Below are 20,517 nucleotides of genomic sequence, written 5' to 3'. Positions count from 1 at the left end.
TTTTGCACAGACAGAAACCGCGTTCCGTTTACGTTCGAACAACCACAGGGCACGCGTGAAAGGCCTCCCTAATTTGCCATTCTCCATACACATTAACGTGCCTGGTCACTCTTTGGAGCGCATAAGTGTTATATTTCTACAGTGCGGCTTTAAGAACACAGGGGAGCGCGATCGGTGGAGCTCACATGTCATAAACAATTGAAATCACTCTCCCACGGAATCAACGAGAGCCCTGGGCGACTGACGTGCCTCCGTGAGCAATCGTAGGGCCCAGAAAGGGAATTTCTTTCTTTCTTCTTATTTCTTTATTTATTTATTTATTTATTTATTTATTTATTTATTTATTTATTTATTTATTTATTTATACACACGTGAGTTCAGACACACACAGGGCGGTAAGAGAACGATCGAGCGCATGACAATGGAGCCAATCGGTACCAAATGCATGAACCGTAACGTGATCTTTCTTTTTTTTTTCTTTTTCGTTGCATGAAAAAGAGGGGGTGGGTACTTTTAGTCTCGTATCGTGGCCAGTGTTTTCCCAAACTGGAGTAGGTCGTATATATCTTTTCTCGTCTGTGTACGGCCCGGTGCCGCGGGCTAACCACCGAACCATCTGAACTCGGACTCCGTGTGTGTGATGTGTAGAGGCGACAATTCTCTTTTACCCCTTACCTTGGTAGCAAGCTAAGGCCGTATTTTTGTCTACCCTACGAAGGTAAGACAGGGATAACGCGCCCGTCTCGCTGCCTCCGGCGGCTCTCATTCTTTCTTCCCGCTGTTCTTTCATTTCCCTCGATATATATATATATATATATATATATATATATATATATATATATATATATATATATATATGTCTCTAAGGACGAACCAATGCATGCGATAGGAAGAAATTGAAATGTCACACGAAAAACCACAAGCAGCTCGATACTTGCGGCACCCCGCAAAAGCACAAAGAAGGACGCTTTAAAAGAACGCACCGACGTGCACAGGGCACGCGTGAACTAACAACTGTCACAGAGTTGTTACGTTTATGTGCTTGAGCAACGGGCTGCAAGTGTCGACAATGGAGAATCAGACGCTCCTAGATATCTCTTTTTCTTTTAAACTGCGGTGCGTGGGGTGACCCCCTGCTTCTCCGGCCACACGGGGGCGTCTGATGCAAGGTGCGCCCGGTGTTATTTGTTTTTCTTTTCGTTCGACATCACGAGTGGGTACAGAAAAAGGCCACTATGTCACGCGCGTCTCAAAGGCAGTTTTCAAACTGAAATTTAGGAGCGTTGCGTGATAGAAAACACGCCCACGCTCCTGCGAGATTTGCTTAGCACCAGCGGTACACGGTGCATATAAATAGCTCGCCGTTATTTCGCCGGCGCATACAGGACGTGTGTTTGAGTTCTCTTAAGCAGCGCGCTGAGGAGCGAGGGGTTGCTGGTTCGAATCCACGGTCGGGTACTTCAGAATCGTTTTCTTCTGCTTTTTTTCTCTTTGTGCCTTTTTTATATATAGTTATACATATACATATCCGGGGCATGACGATGACGGCGACGGCAAAAATTAGCCCATATTGTCCATGTAATTGCTATTGCAAGCAAAAATCAGAAGCAACCGACCGGCGTTTCGACCCCTCGCTCCCTGCGCGCTGCGTTAGACAGCTCAACCACGTGCCGTGTATGCGCCGGGAAATAACGGGAATAACGCAGATCTCGGAGGCGCTTGACCATGTTTCCTACCACGCAACGCTCCTACATATTTTTTCAATTTGAAGACTGCGAAAAATGAAAACTGACAACTTCAATGCGAAAACTGTGATACAAGCACGATAAAATAGCCCCTTTCTGTACCCACTCGGGATGAGGAACAAAAAAAAAAGGGAATACCGAGGATACCTTGCGTCAAAGGCCCAGTGTGGCAGGAGACGCAAATGGGTCACTTCAGGCCACGCAGTTTAAAAGAAAAAGAAATATCTAAGAGCATCTGATTTTCCATTGCCGAGATTTGTAGCGGTTGCTCAAGAACAAAGACGTAACAACTATGATAGTTGTTAGTTGACACTTATCCTCTGTGTAACTGCGCATTTTTTCGGGCGTGCTTTATGCTCCAGCGGCACGCTGCAAGTATCAAACTGCTTGTCGTTCTTTTGTGCAACATTCAAACTTCTTGCTATCGCATTCACTGCTTCGCCCTTGCGGCGAAACTGCGACGTTTGTTCGCTGTTGCGCGCCGCCGGCTAATCTCGGAGGCCATGGCTGTTGACTTCTATTTATTTCTTCGCATCTCTTTATCTATTTCTTTCTCTTTCTTGCTCTTTCTGTTTTCCTCCCTATTTTATCCTTTCTTTCTCACGCTGTTACTTATCGCTTGCTTTATTTCTCATTTTATGCGTAGTTTTGCCGGGCCCCAAAAGTGATCCGCACTTATCATCATCATGGCCCTTAAAGGACAAGAGGAAGAAGACCTCTCCTTGGCGCGAGCCCGCGCTCAATATGCCCGATATGGCTATGCTATCCGTGGTTTTATCTGCATTACGCCAAGCTACGACAGCGGACGATAACAGCATACGAGAGCCCAGCTCCCTGTACTACTTTGCATTTAATAAATACTGGGAACATTTACAATCAGCTACCGCTATGCTTCTATCCAACATTGGTCTAGTAGGCTAAATGACTTCTCTTTTCGCATAGCATGCTCGTATATAGGCACCCGGCAATGCAGTTTCCCAGATACGATGGTAGCGCCAGAAAACACAGCCTAGCGAGTAGACGCAGCAAAATCGAGTGTCTATCCTCCGCACCCTCCATGTTCAGAAACGCCCCTTGACTTGAACGTGACTTTCCACCGCCTTAATGTAGTGCGTTTGAAACGCGTTTGTAGCGTTTGTGCTGCCTTGGCACGGCCTGAAAAGAGCGCGTTCTAAACGCGTTTGTGCTGCATTGAAGGCAGTGGCAACATCCCTGAGGTGATTACGAACGCACGTAGGAAGCGTTCGTTGAAAGAGGCGCCCGAAAGGGAGACACTTGAGCGCGTCGATGTGTCCAGCGAGCGTTTCATTTTCTTGGTATCCCTGGCGGCTGGTGGCCTCAACACTTAGGCGTTCGATAGGTGCTCCATCGCGCCCTCTGGTCAGTGACGGGTGCCTATAGGGGCTTCAAGTAAATGGAACGGCAGGAGTGCACTGAATTGGTCTGCTCGGCACAAGCTCAGACACGTGATGGTGATAGAACCACAGAGAGGGCGCTGAGACATGGCACGGTGACAGAACGGCAGACTCAGCGCACTACCTGCCGTTCTATCACCGTCCAGTGTTTAGTGCTCTTTGTTCCTGTTTCAACTAGAAGTAAGCAATTTTAAAGATATGTTAACCCCGACCGAATGAAACCATCCACCGATGGCTTGCCTTCATATGACGCTCATTAGGGAATAATATATTTATCTGAATTTGGCATTAGGTAAGACCAATTATGGAAAATTCTTCATGTCTCTATGTTTGGGTCAATGGCATTCCAAAACGAGTTATCGAATTTTTCATGGATACACACCATGCCACGTGGTGATGTTTTACGGTGTTTCGAGGAAGCCCGCTAGATATGAAATAAAGAATTATGACTACGCTCACAAAGCAGGCTTCTGAATTGTGTTTCGAACGAAACAACCGGGACGAAGACCGGGAACGTATCGTTTATCAAAGACGACTGCGCTTCCGTGCAGTGTACAGCCGTCCAAAATTCTAACGCGCAAGAAGTTGATGCCTAGAGACGCGGCCGAATATTTGGACACGTTCCACGCGCCGGTTGTTTCGCAGGCGCTCAAATAACGTTCCAGAGCCGTGCAATACGGTAGCGCACGAGCGTAGTCAGGTGGTTTGATTTCGTATTTCACGGCCTTTCTGCTGCAAAACCAACTGGTTTGGAGAAGCAGAATGGCAGCAGTTCTTTAGATCAGCTACATGAAGCTACGTTGCACTAGTGCAGTACAAGAATTTCTCGGCGAAGGACGCCGCAACCCTGCCTTCCTCAAGAGTGGTGTCACAGATCTGCCCGAGAAAATGCTGCGTGTTACGTTACTATGGTACCACACTTAGCTGCAAAAGAAGAGAGTGATCTGCAGCAAACAGAGAGAGCATGCTAAGTGCCATCCGCCAGCCTTGGCAATATTTGGATGGCCACAGAGCGCAAGTATTCGAGTCCAAACGTGAGTAAACATTTGTATCTTATCTACGTCCTGGAAGGTTATCACCGGTTTCGAAAGAGCTCGGCAGAAATTAATTCTTTCCTCCCTTCACTATACAATCAATGTCTGTATTCGCTGTGTCCGCGATCTTTTATGCTTTAATGCAGAAAAAAGTTCGCCGAAAATAATTTGGATACTTGGGCTCATCAGTCGGGTACTGTAAAACACCTTAACAGACAGTTCCAGATAACCGCCGTAATATAGTGGAATTTGTCATCTAGGTTCGTTTGTCTGGCTACAGGTGACCATTCAGTGGTCACATGCGATCGTATGAGCCACGTTAATACAAATGATGGTATGGGCCAGCGTTATCAGCCAGCTGAAAGCTTATACAAATAACTTCGTTTCACTGGAGGATTTCAGTTTTCCTGTTTAAACCACAGGGTACAAGTTGAGATGATAGGGGATATTTGAGGTGCACACTGGTTTGTGAGATTTCACAAGTACATTATAAGACAGGCAAGGTGGAAGACACTGGCACAAGTATTGCATACACTGCTGAAAAGAATAGCAGGCTGCTCTTTTTGTGTTTGCCAAAAAAGTCACAGTTTCGCCGCTACGGCGAAGCAAGAATGCGATGGTAATAAATTGGAATGTAACGCGAAGAACGGAAAGCAGCTCGCAGTTGCCAGCGCGTCGCTCGAGCACAAATGACGCACGAAAATAACGCGCACAGGACGAGCGCGAACTATCAGGCGTCACAGCTCGACACTTGATGCGAACTGCTCAAACATAAAGCAGGACGCACGAAACGAACGAACAGGTACACACAGGACGTGCGCGAATTGTCACAGTTGTTACAGCGCGCTCATTTCGAAAACGCGGCCGCTGCGAAGTCACCGTCGTACGCTCTGTGGCTTCAGCGCGGACATCGCGGGGAAAGCACAAGACATACAACCGACCGCTCCAACCCCCCCCCCTCTGGCCGCCCCCTTCTTTCCTCGAGATAAGCGCACGAAGGCGGCCACGCCCTGTAGGGCGAAGACCAACGGCGTTCGCAGGAGCGGGGCGATGATCTTCAATAGCTCGCCGTTAGCATGCTGATAGACGGTACTGTTGGTGGCGTAACCGTCTAACGCCGCTCGCTGGAAAGCGAGTGGTCGCCCGTTCGATTCCGTGCGTCGGAAAGTTTTGCTGAATTATTTTTCTGCGTGGCTTTAATATATATATATATATATATATATATATATATATATATATATATATATATATACATATACGGTGAATGACGGCGGCCGGCTACGGTAATAATCAGCCGAGACTCTCCATATAATTGCTCTCGCAATAAAATTTTAGGGTGGAAATGTAAATTTGTTGTAGTGCATTGCAGTTGATTGAAATCAAGAAGAGCAACAGTTCTTTGGCTGCTATGTAACGCCTGAAAATACACATACCACGCATATATGAACCGCAACTCTGAAAAGAATAAAAAACACGGATGACCTTAATTTTAGGTCTGGTGGTCCCATGCCACCAATTTCCCACAGGGTGGGTGCCCTTCCAAGCCAGAACGATTTTAGTGAGGAAATGTAATTTTGATCTAGTGCATCTAGAACGTATTGAGATAAAGAGGAGCAAAAGATCTTAGTCTAGTATGTGAACCCTCGTGCAGAAATGCAGATACCACACATATATGAAACGCCGCTCTGGTGTGTGAACATGCATCAGTTTTCAAGAGTCCACACACTTTTGGTGATCAGCTATGTCTACACTGGAACTCTGTCGTGCAGAAGCAGTGCCCAACAACAGCACTAAACGATCTGCATTAAAAAGGCCTTGAAACGGGAAGCCTATTACCGATTATTCCTATAAACTCAATCTCCCAGCTGGTAAGTTGTGATACGAGAGCTCAAGGGCACAGCTGGTAAAATAGTGCAACATCATATCCTACAACACCAAGTTTGTGATCTGTACACCGAGTTTTGTATTACAAAGTGTCCCGAAATTCCCTCCTCGGAGGGGAATTGTACTGGCGAGACGACCACCTTCACAATACATTCACACGTACAGCTACGAAACCTAGACGCTTTCCTATGGCCCGAGCACTCGTCAAATATTCATTAAATACTATAAATATTTGAGCGGAACGCAGAAACAAATGCGCAATTTTCCAACCTGTCTGTAAATGCGCACAATATTGTTCAGTTTGGATATGTTGTATCGCTGCTGCGAAAAGAGGAACTCATTTCAATCGCTCCCAGCACCAAGACGCTGGAGACAATTCCCGCATCCCTATTAATATCAGCGAAGCAGGTATAGTGGCAGTAGGGCTTCATTTTGCACCTAGCCATCAAGCAGATTCGAACAGTCGATGTAACCCGCCTCTTAACTTATAACATGTATATAAACAAGGACCGTTTAAAGGGGTCTCGTTTCTCGCAGGCCATATATAATTTATTTCCCGTTATTCATATGACCAGATTCTAGGCACATCAATATAATTATCTGCTGCTTCATTATGCCCCGACTTTTTTTCTACCCGCTCACCAGGTGTGCTCAAGGCGCTCTCTCTCTCTCTGTCTCTCTCGGGAGCAATAAAACGTTCTATGAACAATTTTGCAAATTGTCATTCTCTGTTATCTTTACTAAACATGTTCCAGAGGTGGGCCGCTTCAAGTAGTCGCACTCAAATCCGGTAGCCTCCAGATTATATGATTCAGAATGTCCAGAGCAATAGTATCCACATCCAGAATATTATTATCGAGAATTAGTAAAGCAATAATTCGCACGTTATCCTTCTGTGAATTTTTCGGGAAATAAAGGGACATCGTATAATTATGGCGGTCGTTTATAAATGCTTCGCAAACGAAACTTGTCGTTTCATTGAGAAGTTAGTTCTTGCCTAAACTCAAAATAAACAAACTGAAACTTCCTGCTAGGCCATTCAGATACATTGATTAGCTCTGTAACTTGTTTGTGTCATAGGCCTTGTTACTTTTCGAGAGTTATAGGGTTAGAAGTAGTAAAGCAGCTTGAAGTCACACCTCTACACAACAGTCCTGTTCTTTTTGGACAGGGTTGCGTCTCACCTCAGCTGTACTTCTTAAAGCTATGTTACAACAATCCTACGGAAGATTTCTATGATATACTTGTCTTTCTTCGTCAGCAAGTGGCAGTTCCACTTAGAAAACAAAAGAGCTGAACCCCGGCCTGCGTGTGACCACAGCAAGCATAGACTTTATTGATAATGAGCCAACTGAATAGTCATGGACACACTACAATAACATGTCTTTTCTGCTTTGTCTGATGCATGCTGCAGATGTCAGCGATGATTATTTTCAAAAAGTTCAAGTCTTGAACTATTGCCGCAATATTTCCTATGGCGTAGGAGAGATCGTACTTAGGCAAAAGGTGAAGAGATAGCTAGAAACGAAACCCTCTATCTGTCGGAGCTTAGTATGTCGGAGTTCAGAGCATGTGAGAAGTTTGAAAAAAAAATGTAAATAAATAATATCTCCACCTTACCAAAGCAATTAAGCAGAGAAATTTTCCGCGTTAAGCTTTGATGTCCCTGTTAATAAAGGGCAAATGATTTTCTATTGAGGCGAACACTTCGTGTGAATCACAATTCAGATTTCGTTTTTCAGCTTTCCTGTCGGTCTTCGTAGCTTATTACACAGAAATAATTGCACTAAGGACATTGAACCGATAGCACAGCATGAGGCACGCTGTGGCTCTCTTCAAAACAATATTTTGCATTATTGTTGTAGTTATATGATTGATGTGTAGATTCCGCGTAAGCGGATAATTCAGTCGGCGTCAGGCTTCAGCGTGATTTTGCGGGGGAGGGTATATAAGAACCTAGGTAAGACGGCGTAGATACTCATTCAGGTTCATCGATTCTTTAGGTCTGATCACCTCGTTGGCTTCTCTAGTTTCAAAGAGTACCTAAACACTTAGGGTGCATCAGGCTGGGAAGTGGAACCGGAAAAGGTACGTTGTTTCACCGGAAACATGTCGAAGGGATAGCTAGAGCTGAAGAATTGTGTTTTTCAACCCTGCAACAACACTTGCATTTTATGGTGATCTAGAAGGTTCTTGAGACATTGAAAACACAAGTGAATTATTTAAAAAAAACAGTCAGTCTAAAAGTGTACAATGTAGGCATAAATTGACGTATCAGTAATCGTAGCGGAGTAAAGGCGTAGTGGAGTAATGGCGTACAAGTAGCGCGTACGCTCACTAAATCTACAGAATGAACACCCAAAGATGAAAAATAAAGCTGAGACCGCCAGAAATCTAGGTGAGAGGTGGTAAAGTTGAAATAAAAAGTGAACTCGCTTGTAATTAAGAGGAATTGAAGATTACGGGTGAGACTGTGGCTCCCACTGCTTGCTATGCGTTGGCTCCAAGAAAGTGCAGGACGACGAAGTTGGTGCGCGTGGTGTGCCGGTTTCGCCAATCGCCATGTTGTCACTAATCTGTGCGTAGATAAACAAAATAATACGAAGTGTGAATGCGTTATTCAATTACCTACAAGGCCATCGTCCCGCAGTGTACACAGCATCGCCTGATGATGAAGGTAGCGATGCCGAGCGATAAGGAAAGGAACATGCGTGTCAACAGTTTCCACAACGCTATTGGGTGCTACGCCTGATGGAGTGGTGTCCCTTTTACCTCCTGACACCGGCCAATGCATAACAAATGCAATAATGTGACAAAGTCTTTCCCATCACATGTAAATATAAAGGTTGATCGCTTTTTTATTAGAATTGTACAGATCATAAAAATAGAACGGTTTTGCTATATAACCCGTTAAAGTTTATTAACGCTCTAGAAATACAATTGACATGGTATATGGGTGTGTATATGTGTGTTAGTCAGCGCCAGTTGTGTGTTAGCGTCAATGTAAGCCAGCGCCAGTTGTAGCCATATCGGAGAGTGTGGAACACTCTTTCTGCTAACTGACGTCACAAAGTACGAAAATGAATATACCTAAACCGTAGGAATGTGTTGTACCCGCGATTCAAATGAAACCTAAGAGAAGATGAATCGATCTATTTGTGGATTCATTTGTTAGATTTTTCTACACTCTGCAACTCAAAATGAGTTATACGAGGAGTGGGGCAACATAGTATATCAATGACAGAAAGGTATAGATCGTGGGCGAAGAGACAATTCTGGGAAATGAATAGCGACGTTCAATTGTTCAAGGAAAATTGCTATGTTTGAAGAGGTCCATTCTGAAATGCAATGGCAAACAAAACTAAAATCTGTTAGCTGCGTATGCCTGAAGGCTGCAAATCATAAAGCATTTACACAAAGTGGTACTTTAGGCTACACGGCTCTAAACAGGAAAACAGAGTGCAATAGCTAAAGAGTTGATACACTGAGAGGGCCTTTTTGGAGATGTATAATAATAAAAAAACACCCAACCCGTGATCGCTGTGTGTAGTACTGTAAACAAAAAAATATGCTTTACTCTTTTTCCCTCTTATAACCCTTACTTCTCTTTTCGGCCCCATTGCTGTACTACACTATACATGACTATGTTATGCTTTACCCTAACCACTTGATTCTTTTCACTCATCGTTATATTCACTTCTCTTTCCCATTCGTTTCTATACTACACTATACATTGCTATTCTATTCTTTACACTATCCTCTTTGCAGTCTTCCACCTTTCGTACTGTTGCAATGTATAGTAATACTGGGGTCCTCCTTTCTTACCTTGGCCATTTTTGTGCTGTCGACAAACGATGTTATTCCAAGCTGAACAGCCCCGCTGTTAAAACTAACTAATGCTAACACTTAGTTGAATAATAGATAGTGTAGAACATGAATATGATAAGAAAAACCGTATTTGCGAACAGAGTGAAAAAAGTTGCAAGTCTCCTTTCACACTGTGAACGCGGGTGACGCGCAAGCGAATAGGTTCTATCCCCTTATGCACTGCTCGTAGATTGTCTCTGACCTAAGCTGGGTGGCTTTCTGGAGCTCACTGTTTCGAGGGAGTGCACGGAGCAGGATAATAATTTCCGCCGAAGCATTTTGTTTCGACTCGCGAAGAAACTACGCAGTTTGTAGTGCGCGCGTCTTAAGAGCAAAACCACTGTTGCCCTGTAGCTCGTCAGAGTTATGGCTGCACCGTTCCGCACCGTGCCACGCAAAGACGCTGCCACAGTTCGTTGGCACTGTGCTTCGCTTCACCGTCCCTAGATGGCGGCGCCTTAGATGTCAAAATTGGAAGCATATATTGTACGCAGACGCATAAGGTTCTGTACGGGGTTTGTGGCGTAGTGCTCGTGTTGTTGAGCTGATTTGCTCGAATACCGCGGAATCACAGTTTCGATGCCCACTTAGGGTAACTCAGTAAGGAATTGTTCTAAATTTCTTTCTGAGCTACCCAGGTGCTTTTTACAGACGTCACATCCATGAAGGAAACTTAAAATCTAAAAACCTAAAAAGGAGTCTTAATATCTTGGCGTGAATCGGCCTAAGGCACTTTCGTGCTCAAACGTGGAGGACACTTCAACCTTTGTATCCTATCGTGCACATATATTAGCATGCATATTGGTTTATTGTGGTTAACCGAACTACTTCATCCCCTAAAACTTTATTGGGAATGTTGTTATTTTTAGCGTTTAATAAAACATATTCAGAGAACTGATCTCCAGCAACAGCGTTAGTTGTACATAGAATAATTCTGTTCTACTGAAGTCGCCCGCCGACGTGTATGCTTACATTTTTATCGATTCACTTTAGTGCCTGAGCTCTTATTAAAAAGCTGCATTTGTTAGACAAACGGAAGTGTCTACCTTGTTCTTCTACAACTTTCGTTGCACTGTGAGCAACAAATTTTTTTACGCTAAGTTCTCACTGGCGCGTCCAGGCTTTCGGACTAGGCATACCAGTTCACGTGAGCAGCCGTTAGAACCGTAATGATAGTAGGTGGCGTTCTGCTGTGGTGCAGCTCTGCACTAAAAGAATATTTGTATTAGTGCTAAATGCTCTTTTCAGATATTGTGTTTAGAATTTATTTCCTTTATTCGAGACGTAGAGTGAGTATGAAGACGCATGCCACCATTTTCGAGTTACGCAGCGGAAGCGAACGCTCGCATTTGGAGAGCTCCGATGACAAGTGAGCTGAAGGAGAGCCATCGGCTAACAATTAAAGTCTTTCTGAATGATACTTCTGCGGAGGATAAAAGCGATGAATTTGATCATAACGATGAACTCACTGATAATGATGATCAACGACGACGATAACGATGGTGACGATCATGAACACGTTAACGTAGACCTATTGACAAGCAAATGCGTCTTGATTGCTAACGATCATGGTTGGGCACGAGGATAAATGAGGTGATGATGGCGATATTGGCCGATGAAGATGACCGTGTCGAAGCGAAGCTGTTAGCAAGCAGAGGCCCAAGGAGTGGTTATGACGGTGGTTATACTGGCAATGAATGCGTTAAACTCATAGCCATGAAGGAGCTCATAATAGGTGGTGATGATGATATTAATAAACAGGTTCAAACAGAGCCGCCGGCAAGCATAGTGTCTATGTAAAGTGAATTAGGATGACGGACCTAGAGTAACTGGTGTCGCCAGGGTCAATATACGTGACACTAGTTTTCTTTTAGAAATAGAATTCAGCTTTCTTTAGTTTTCGGTATATCCATTTTTTTGCCTCGGTTGTTATTGCATACTCCAAAATTCGGCGAAACATTGTCCGGCGGGGATTATACATTTGTTGGGCATCAACAAACATTGGCCGAAGTTTGAACAAAAATTAATTTATGAATTTCAATGAAATAAATTCTTTTTCAATTGAAACTTGCACGAATGTTTGTTAATTCTCAAGAAATTGTTATTATTGCCTATTAGCCCCGAGAAGTTGGGGTGGCGCCGCCTGGCGGTAGGCCCGCATGACGTCACGGCACGGACTCTTCGAAGCCCGACGTGGCGCGCCTACATAACGGGCGCTCGCATCGTACGCTGTTCCGCTGCTTGCGGTCGCTTTTCGCCTGTCTCAAGCTTCTGATGAATGTCGAAAACAGCATCGATAATGTTCGTAGTAAAACGACAAAAACCTATACATGTTTTTTTTTATAATCGACAATGGTGCCCGCGCTCCGTCGTACACTCTTTGATCAGGTTTGTTGTTGTGTCGCGCTGCTCACCTCGATGATGGGATCGATTCTCGGCCACGACAGCCGCATTCCGACGGGGGTGAACTGCAAGAAGATGCATGTGCTTAGATACAGCAGCACGTTAAGGAATGCCAGGCGGTCAGAATTATTCCACAGTGCTCCTCGTAATCAAGTCGTGGTTTTGACACGTACGTACGACACCACATTTACATTAATAGGTTGCGCTGTTAACGGGCGATTCCTTTCAGAGATATGATGGCTTCACCTCCGCAAGTCTTATTTGCATCGTACGCATGCGCGTATCTGCGGACAGCGTTTTTGCCGGTGTACCAAGCTCCGCGCACAGTTACAAAAACACATGCAGTAACGAGGCTCGCAAAATACCTCGAAAGCGCTTGCCCGAGAATACCGCCGCAGTTGTGTTTCTTTTTCCTGTGTATTCGCTCACTCATCAAGTTTACCTTCACGTTTTCCTCGAAATAATTTCGGGGCTTCATTTCACTACAAAAAAAGTCGAGGTTATCTTATGAACGGCGCTGTTACACCCGTAAATACCAGTTTAGATAGCCGGCTCGTAAATTAATTTTCCTTGCATTTGATTACCCCTGACCATCATCCACCTGTATGTGGACATGACGTGCGAGACCAGTCATTGACTCCTTGGGGCGAAGGAAGTTTAGTTTACGTGAGCCATGTCGCTGAGAACGACATCTAAACAGTTGAGAACGCTCATTTCGACTATCAGGCGTTTATTCTGCAAGCGATGTTTATCAACAGTGCTCCCATGTGAATTTAACATTACCGCTTGTGACGCGGTGGTTGATTGCACCGGCAGTTCATGCAAATCAGGGTGTGCGGCCACATAATCCCAGGTGACTATTGAGAAAAAATCATTACATAATCCAAGTATACTAACATCTCAGCATTTTCGAAGCCGTTTTGTGTGTGGCAGTATTGTTTTGTTTAATGTTGTGGATATATTAAGTGATTCTATATGACAGACAGATTCACCTAAAGTCTCCTGTAGCAAAAAGCGCAACTTTGTCAAGTCAACTAGATAACCTGCCGAGGCAGACATAACTTGTACGGCAAACCGCAAAATATAGTCAGTGAATTGAAAACGTCCTAGTTTTATTTGTAATTCTTCGGGACACATGTTCTACCCGTGGAGTGTACGCCAAGTTGTAGTGAAGTGACAACCATTAGCGTAAGTGTTTCTTTAGCGTCGACTTCATGGAGTGCGCGGTGAAAGCAACGAATATCAACCGTTCGGACGGGAGTTTGCCCATTATGAGCTATATTTAAACTTTCCGCAGCTTACTCAACTTTCGCTAGTAGTGAAAACATCGACCTTCTACCTCGGGAGATTTGCATCGCAAGAAAGCAGTAACCACCACCGTATTGAGAAAGAGCGGGTACACGGCGGACGCAGAAAAAGGCGATCCTCGGCCGCGGAGCCTGCGAGTCCTTGCCGTGACGTCACATCGCCGCGACTGCCGCGCCGCCAGTGTTCGTTCTCGGGGCAAATAGCCTCAAATATCACATGCACAACTGGACTAGCCTTGGCAGAGAAAGAGTTTAGCATAACTTTTTAATGTGGACTGGGGTAGCGTTACTGCGCCCCTTTCATATCCACTTGTCATTTGCCTACCGTGGTTCGCGTCTCGGTTGACGCTTCAATAATTCCAAGAGGGAAGGACCTTGAACGTTATTACGAATCTGTACCAGGCGATTGTTCTCAATAATTTACGTGAAACGTTTTACGAGACGGTAGTTTTAACAACATATTTTTTAAATTACAATATGTGAATACAATACCCTGAAATTGCTGCGGTTATAAAAAACATACCGTGTAGGCCTTGTTCAATTGGTGCACAGTTACTGTCCATCATGTTTCTCTCGCTGTACTATAACGTGTGTTTTTCGTTTTTACTGTGGCTATATAATGCATTGTATAGATTGTGTGATGACATATATATATATATATATATATATAATATATATATATATATATATATATATATATATATATATATCATCACACAATCTGTAGTGCGCAAGGTGGCTGTCAGCAATTTGCAACTGATTTCACTCGCCTGCCTCTAATATTGTATTTTTTAACCCTTGGCTAAAGATAGCTGGGGGACACCCTGTATATATATATATATATTGTAATGAACAAGACACAGAGACAGCACCCGTTCCTGGGCCAAGCTGTTCTATTCTGTCCTCGTCTTTCTCTTCCTGTGCCCGCTAGCTGTCCCCGCGCGCCAGAGCCCCGGTGTCGATCTTTGTCATCACACTCGGCCATGACTGCAAAGCGCGCGGAGACGTCGACAATATTTCAGGTGGACGGTGCTGGCTGAATCGCGCTGGTCGGACCCTACCACGCGGCTACTCGGTCAGGAGATCCGCCAGAAATGTGTCCGGTGGGCGACACTGGCTGTTTCGTCGTGGTCGGCCCCGACCCCGCTTCAGCATAGTTTGGTGGTCTGCTAGAAGTTTCACTGGCGGGCGACACTGGCTGTGTCGCGGTGGACGATGACCTTGGCCACGCTGCGACTTTGTAGGGAAATTTCTCCCATTGGCCTGTCGTGCACGGAATTGGCAGTGTCGAACTACTCGAAGTTTCCGGCCAAGAGACTTCTCGCGAAGTGTCTGTAGTTGCTCGGGTGGGTGGCAATTACTGTTCGGCATGGTGGCAGGCTTGCCTCGAAAAGCTGACGTTTGGTCCCGCCGCAGCTCTGAACATAGTACAGCATGCCTAACTGTCGCGTGTCGGACTATGTGAGGTCGGGCGCAGTTGTCACGCTGGGTCGAGCTGGCGCTTCCTGATGAAGGGTCACGTGAACAAGATGTGTCCCTGGAACGAGCAGTGTTGTCAACAGGGCAGCTGGTTTGCGGTGCCAAGTCTCTCACGATAATGACGCCTGGCTGGCCAGGCATCTCGTTTGCGACATCTGGATGTCCTACTTTGTGTAGTGGCATGGCGTAGGTCGCGTTACTGGCGATCGTGGTCTGGTAGTCCTTATGGTCGTGTCGTTCATCTGGCACGACAGGTGGGAGCGCCTGTATATGTTCTGACGACGATGAACGACAGGGCAGTTTCTCCGTTTGTGGAAGGTCTGGCGGCGATATGCTCATGTCCATTACCGACGCAGAGTCCCTGACCTGCAGAGGAGGGGCAGGGCTGCTCCGGTAAGCGTCAAAATCAACGACGTACACCGTCGAGGACAGCAAGGCACCGTTCCAGCCTCAAGGTTGTGGCCCTCCAGAACTCCGTCCTCGGTGGAGGTCTTGGACGCACCGAAGGTACAGGGCAACAGGCCGAAAGCGGCAATCAGGGCTGCACTCCATCCTGCCCAGGACTGCTGCCTCACGCCTTTCGTATACCCGTGCCACGCCGCGGCACCTTCCCGAAGGCGGTCTACCGCCATGAACCATTTCTGCGCCTCCGTCCAGGCTCGCGAGCTCCTAAAGCGTTGACGGTCGCCACCCATTTTTCGGCGTCGTCCTGGAAGCCGCGGAACTTCCGGTAGTACGAAGGTAGCCTGGATGGTGAAACGGCAGGCGCGAAACGGCAGAGTGTGTGCGCGAAGTCACCAAGTTGAATAGAGACCTGGCTGAGGGTAGACCGGAGCTCTCTACGTTGCTCAGGCGAGCTGGCCTCGAGGTCTAGCGAGGTGGCTACATCCACATGGCGTTGGTTGCTGTCAGTGCCGGAGAATAATGGAGGAAACAAGCGTAGAGCTCGACGCTGTCAAGGGCGTTGGCCGTAACGCGGAGTCGCGCAATGGTACGCCGCAGGTGCGCGGCGCTCTCCGATGGTTCGTGTGCGGAGCCAGTGATGTTGGACCAGCAGGCCGTGGTGGTTGGGCCCACGACGGCGGGCTGCTGGACTGAAGGAAGTCGTACAGCACCCCAAAGCGGCTCAGGTGCCGATGGAGCCCTGAATGAGAGCGTGTCGCCACGGGAAGCGTGAGCGGCATTCCCGGGCAACGGGAGGCCGTTTACTGTCTTGGCGGCGCCGGGGTAAGCATGCCCTTGAGCCACCGAGGAGGCCTCGAAGCCGTCCTGGGATGGTTTGATGGGTGGCTCTAGCAGCGGTCGGGCCACGGTGTCCATAACCGAGGAAGCGTGGACGGCGTTCCTAGGATTGGGAGACCCGCGCTGCCGACGACGCGCGACGATAGGTGGCTTCAGCTGCAAGGTCTGGCTGGCGTTGTAGCTGCGCCATTGTAAAGGACGAGATAGAGACAACGCCCGTTCCTGGGCCAAGCTGTTCTATTCTGTCCTCGTCTTTCTCTTCCTCTGCCCGCTAGCTGTCCCCGCGCGCCAGAGCCCCGGTGTCGATCTTTGTCATCACAATATATATATATATATATATATATGCACAGGTGTGTCCCCGCTATCACGCAGAACGATTTAAAACAAAGAGGAACAGCGTTACGCGAAGCAAACCTACTGCGTATTGTTCCTAGTACACTGGAGTAGCCACTGCTACTTTTTACGTTAATTAGTTTAATTAATTAGTCTAATTATATTTGTAACTCGACAAGTACTCATTTATTGTCAAAATGTCAATGAGGCGTATGTAGGCATGTTCAAATGGCATCTAACTTCACTACTTTCAACAACGTGCTATTGCGCGCTCAATTTTTCCGCTTGATCAGAAAGCCCGCGAATGTGAAAAGTGACACGTGCCTAGTCTGTTCCGCGCGTCGGGAACCAGCGCTCTCAGACACGGTCCCTATGAGGTAGACAGTATCAAGGAAAAAATGCAGGAAGAAAAAAAACGCTCATGATGGTTAGCGCAAACGCGACACAGACGAAAGAACAAGAAACAACGACACAAGCGCTATCTAACACAGCATGTGTATTGGAAAAATCACAAATATGTATGTCGAAGAAAGAGAAAAAAAAACAACAAACCCGCACATGCGCCAAAGATAATTGACAGATAAAAACGTGTCTGCTAACAAAACTACGCCCTTTCCAGGAAAGACACTTCCTCATCAATCAAAGCGATAGAAGGGCAGCTCACGCACGTGTCTTTCTTTTTGATCATCTCAAATGCCTCCGCGATTTCTCGAGTACGCTGGCTCTTGTGCCTATTCATCACGACCGTTTTGTCCAGCTCGGGAGCACAGCCACATTGTCGGCAATGGAGGGCAAGGTGTGAAGACGGCGCGCCCTTCAAAGAGCTAGCATGCTCTCTCAAACGGACGTTAATGACACCTCCCGGTCTGTCCATGTAGGAACTACCGCAGGACAGGGTACGGTGTACACAACGCGGCAGGCGCAGTCAACGAACCGTGTGGCATGTTTCATAGAACACGTCGCCATCTACTGACCTCGCCTCTCTTTTCTGCACCTGTCTGTCAATAGAGCGCACACTGCTTACCCGGAGCTTCCTTCCGCCGGAACGGAAATACGACACTTGATGGCGTAATGACTAGCCTCCTTCTTAAGGGCGATGGAACAGTGGCAAGGTATGGAAAGCGACGGCCAACTTGCACGTCTTTCCGAGGCGAAAGCCGCCGCACCTGCAACCATTCTTTTGCTCACCTTCAGGCGGCACAACAGGACGCTGGGATATACATTGGACAGACCTGGGGGTGTCTTAACGTCCGTTTGAGAGAGCATGCTAGCTCTTTGATAAGCGCGCGCCGTCTTCACACCTTGCCCTCCATTGCCGACAATGTGGCTGTGCTCCCGAGCAGGACAAAACGGTCATGGTGACTAGGCACATGAGCCAGCGTACTGGAGAATCGCGGAGGGAATTTAAGATGATGAAAGAGAGAAAGACACGTGCGTGAGCTGCCCTTCTATCGCTTTGATGGATTGAGGAAGGTCTTTCCTGGAAAGGGCCGTAGTTTTGTTAGCAGGATACGTTTCTATCTGTCCATTATCTTTGGCGCATGTGCGGTTTGCTGTTTTTTTCTCTTTCTTAGACAATATATATTTGTGAGTTTTCCAATAAACATTCAGTTGTTAGATAGCGCTTGTGTCGTTGTTTCTTCTTTTCTTTCGTCTGTGTCGCGTTGCGCTAACCATCATGAGCAAACGCATCGCCCTATCTGCCACTCCCCGGCCTAAGAAACGCAGCGCTGGCTTTTACAGAGTCTGGCCGTAATCAGAACACCTGCCGCGTTATCAATGAGAACAGTCGGCCGTGAGATATAGATGATTGCGGCGTACTATCGAACGGAATGAATCCCAGCGAAATTGCACGCATATCTTGGCGCCCGACCTGTACCCTTGCCAAAATGCGGAACGCTGTCTCTCGCAACGGATAACAGGCAAAGCGGTTGTTTGCGTGAAGCTTATTTGAGGGCGCTGGTTTCCTTTGCGGGTGGGAGCGTAGTCACGAGTTATTTTTCATATTTCGCGGGCTTCTTATCAGCCGGAAAAAATGAGCACGTAATTAGTGCGTTGTTAAAAATTGCGCAGTTAGATATCCTTTAAACATGCCTACATACGCCTCATTGACATTTTGACAATTAGGTGTGTACTTGTCGAGTTACAAATATAGTTATGACTAAATAATTAAACTTCATTAACGAAAAAAATAGCAGTGGCTACTCCAGTGTACTAGAAACAATATGCAGCAGGTTCGCTTCGCGGAAGGCCGTTCCGCTTTTTTGAAATCGTGCTGCGTGATAGCTGGGACAACCTGTATGTGAGTATATATATAGGCGCGTATATTGTGATCATCTCCTAACTGTAGTACATCTAATGGCGCTGTGGATGTTGACTAAATAATAAATGTCGGCGCGCGCCTACTGCAAGTAATCTTGCGAAGTACCCACGATGCCATAACTCTCCAACTTGCTAAGTAGCCGCTTTGGGTCTGTAGGCAATTCGCGCACTTATGTAGCTGCGCTCTTGTTCATGATGTTGCTGATGCAGATTGTGAGGTATTCCTGAGCCCATTTCTAGTGGTGGAGGATGTCTAAAAAACCCACTCGTTCAAACAATTCAGCTGCATTGATGTCTAGTGTGCTTCTAGACTTCCCCCAAACAATATTGCATCAATCGTCGCGACATCGCCACGACATGGCGCCTCTACAGATTTCTTTTTGCCGAATAAGTTTCGCGTAGTGGCTGTGGGGTAGAATGAAATTATATTAGTTGCCGTTGTCAGTGTCCCCCAAGTGAGCCTATACCAAAGGCCATCGCCAAAATACGGGCAGTCAAACGATATGATCATCGTGGCGACAGCTAAAACAAAAACATTTAGGCAAGCAATTAGAGGCAAACAATTACACCATCTCCCACTAAAGGGAACCATGAGGGGATGCGAAGCAGCATTGGGTGCACACCAAGTTTCCGTTTACGCTCACTCGGTGTTTCTGTTCGTCTGTGTGGTTTATATTTAGTGTTCGTGTTATCATTACGTAGCGAGCCATGTGCTGCTGCTGCTACGCGACGATCTCGATCTCAGCAGTGGTTGGAGTGCTGCTGCAACTGGCGCCGACGTTGACGTTACAGCTCATCTGAACGGGATCGAAGCGAGAATGACGGAAGCCGACCGAGCGCACGCGCTTATATGAAATGAGGGAGGGAGAGGAGAGACTGGGTTTAGAGGCTTCAGCGCGGGGGGAGGAGAGGAGAGAAAGCGACTGAACGCCTGCGTAAAGGACCAGAGTGCGCAGCTGCAGCGGCTGCAGCGTGGGGGAGGAGAGGAGCGAAGGCGACCGAACACCTGCGTAAAGGTGGAGAGTGGGAGAGAGAGTAGGCGCATGCGCAGTTGAGCGCGGACGCCACCGGAATAAGCTCATCGTAATACATACGTTGAACCTCACCTTAACGCGCGCCTATGCTTGTAACAATAAGTACCCGTTGATGTACGAAATAGTAGGTGACGCTATGTGCTCCTGATAAGGCGATTAAGGAATATTTTTGTATTATTTCACTTCATCGATGCTACGGAAGGCCACGCATGACCCGTTAGTGTGCATAGCAGCCTACCTACGAAAGAAACGGTGAGAGCAGCGGTGCGAGAGAGACTACCGACGTGTCATGCGGGCTGCTCTAGAAAAATGAATAAGAGCCACACAACCACAGACAGGTTAGCTCCTACTTACATAAACTGACTATTACATATCGCGTAAATAGAAAATTGGAGTAAAGCGTAACCCACCAGCAACAGCAGATTCTCCCGTCAGTGGCCGACACAGATCGA

The sequence above is a fragment of the Rhipicephalus sanguineus genome, chromosome 7 (assembly GCF_013339695.2).
Source record: "Rhipicephalus sanguineus isolate Rsan-2018 chromosome 7, BIME_Rsan_1.4, whole genome shotgun sequence".
Classification (NCBI taxonomy): Eukaryota; Metazoa; Arthropoda; class Arachnida; order Ixodida; family Ixodidae; genus Rhipicephalus; species Rhipicephalus sanguineus.
Note: the sequence above shows the minus strand (reverse complement) of the source record.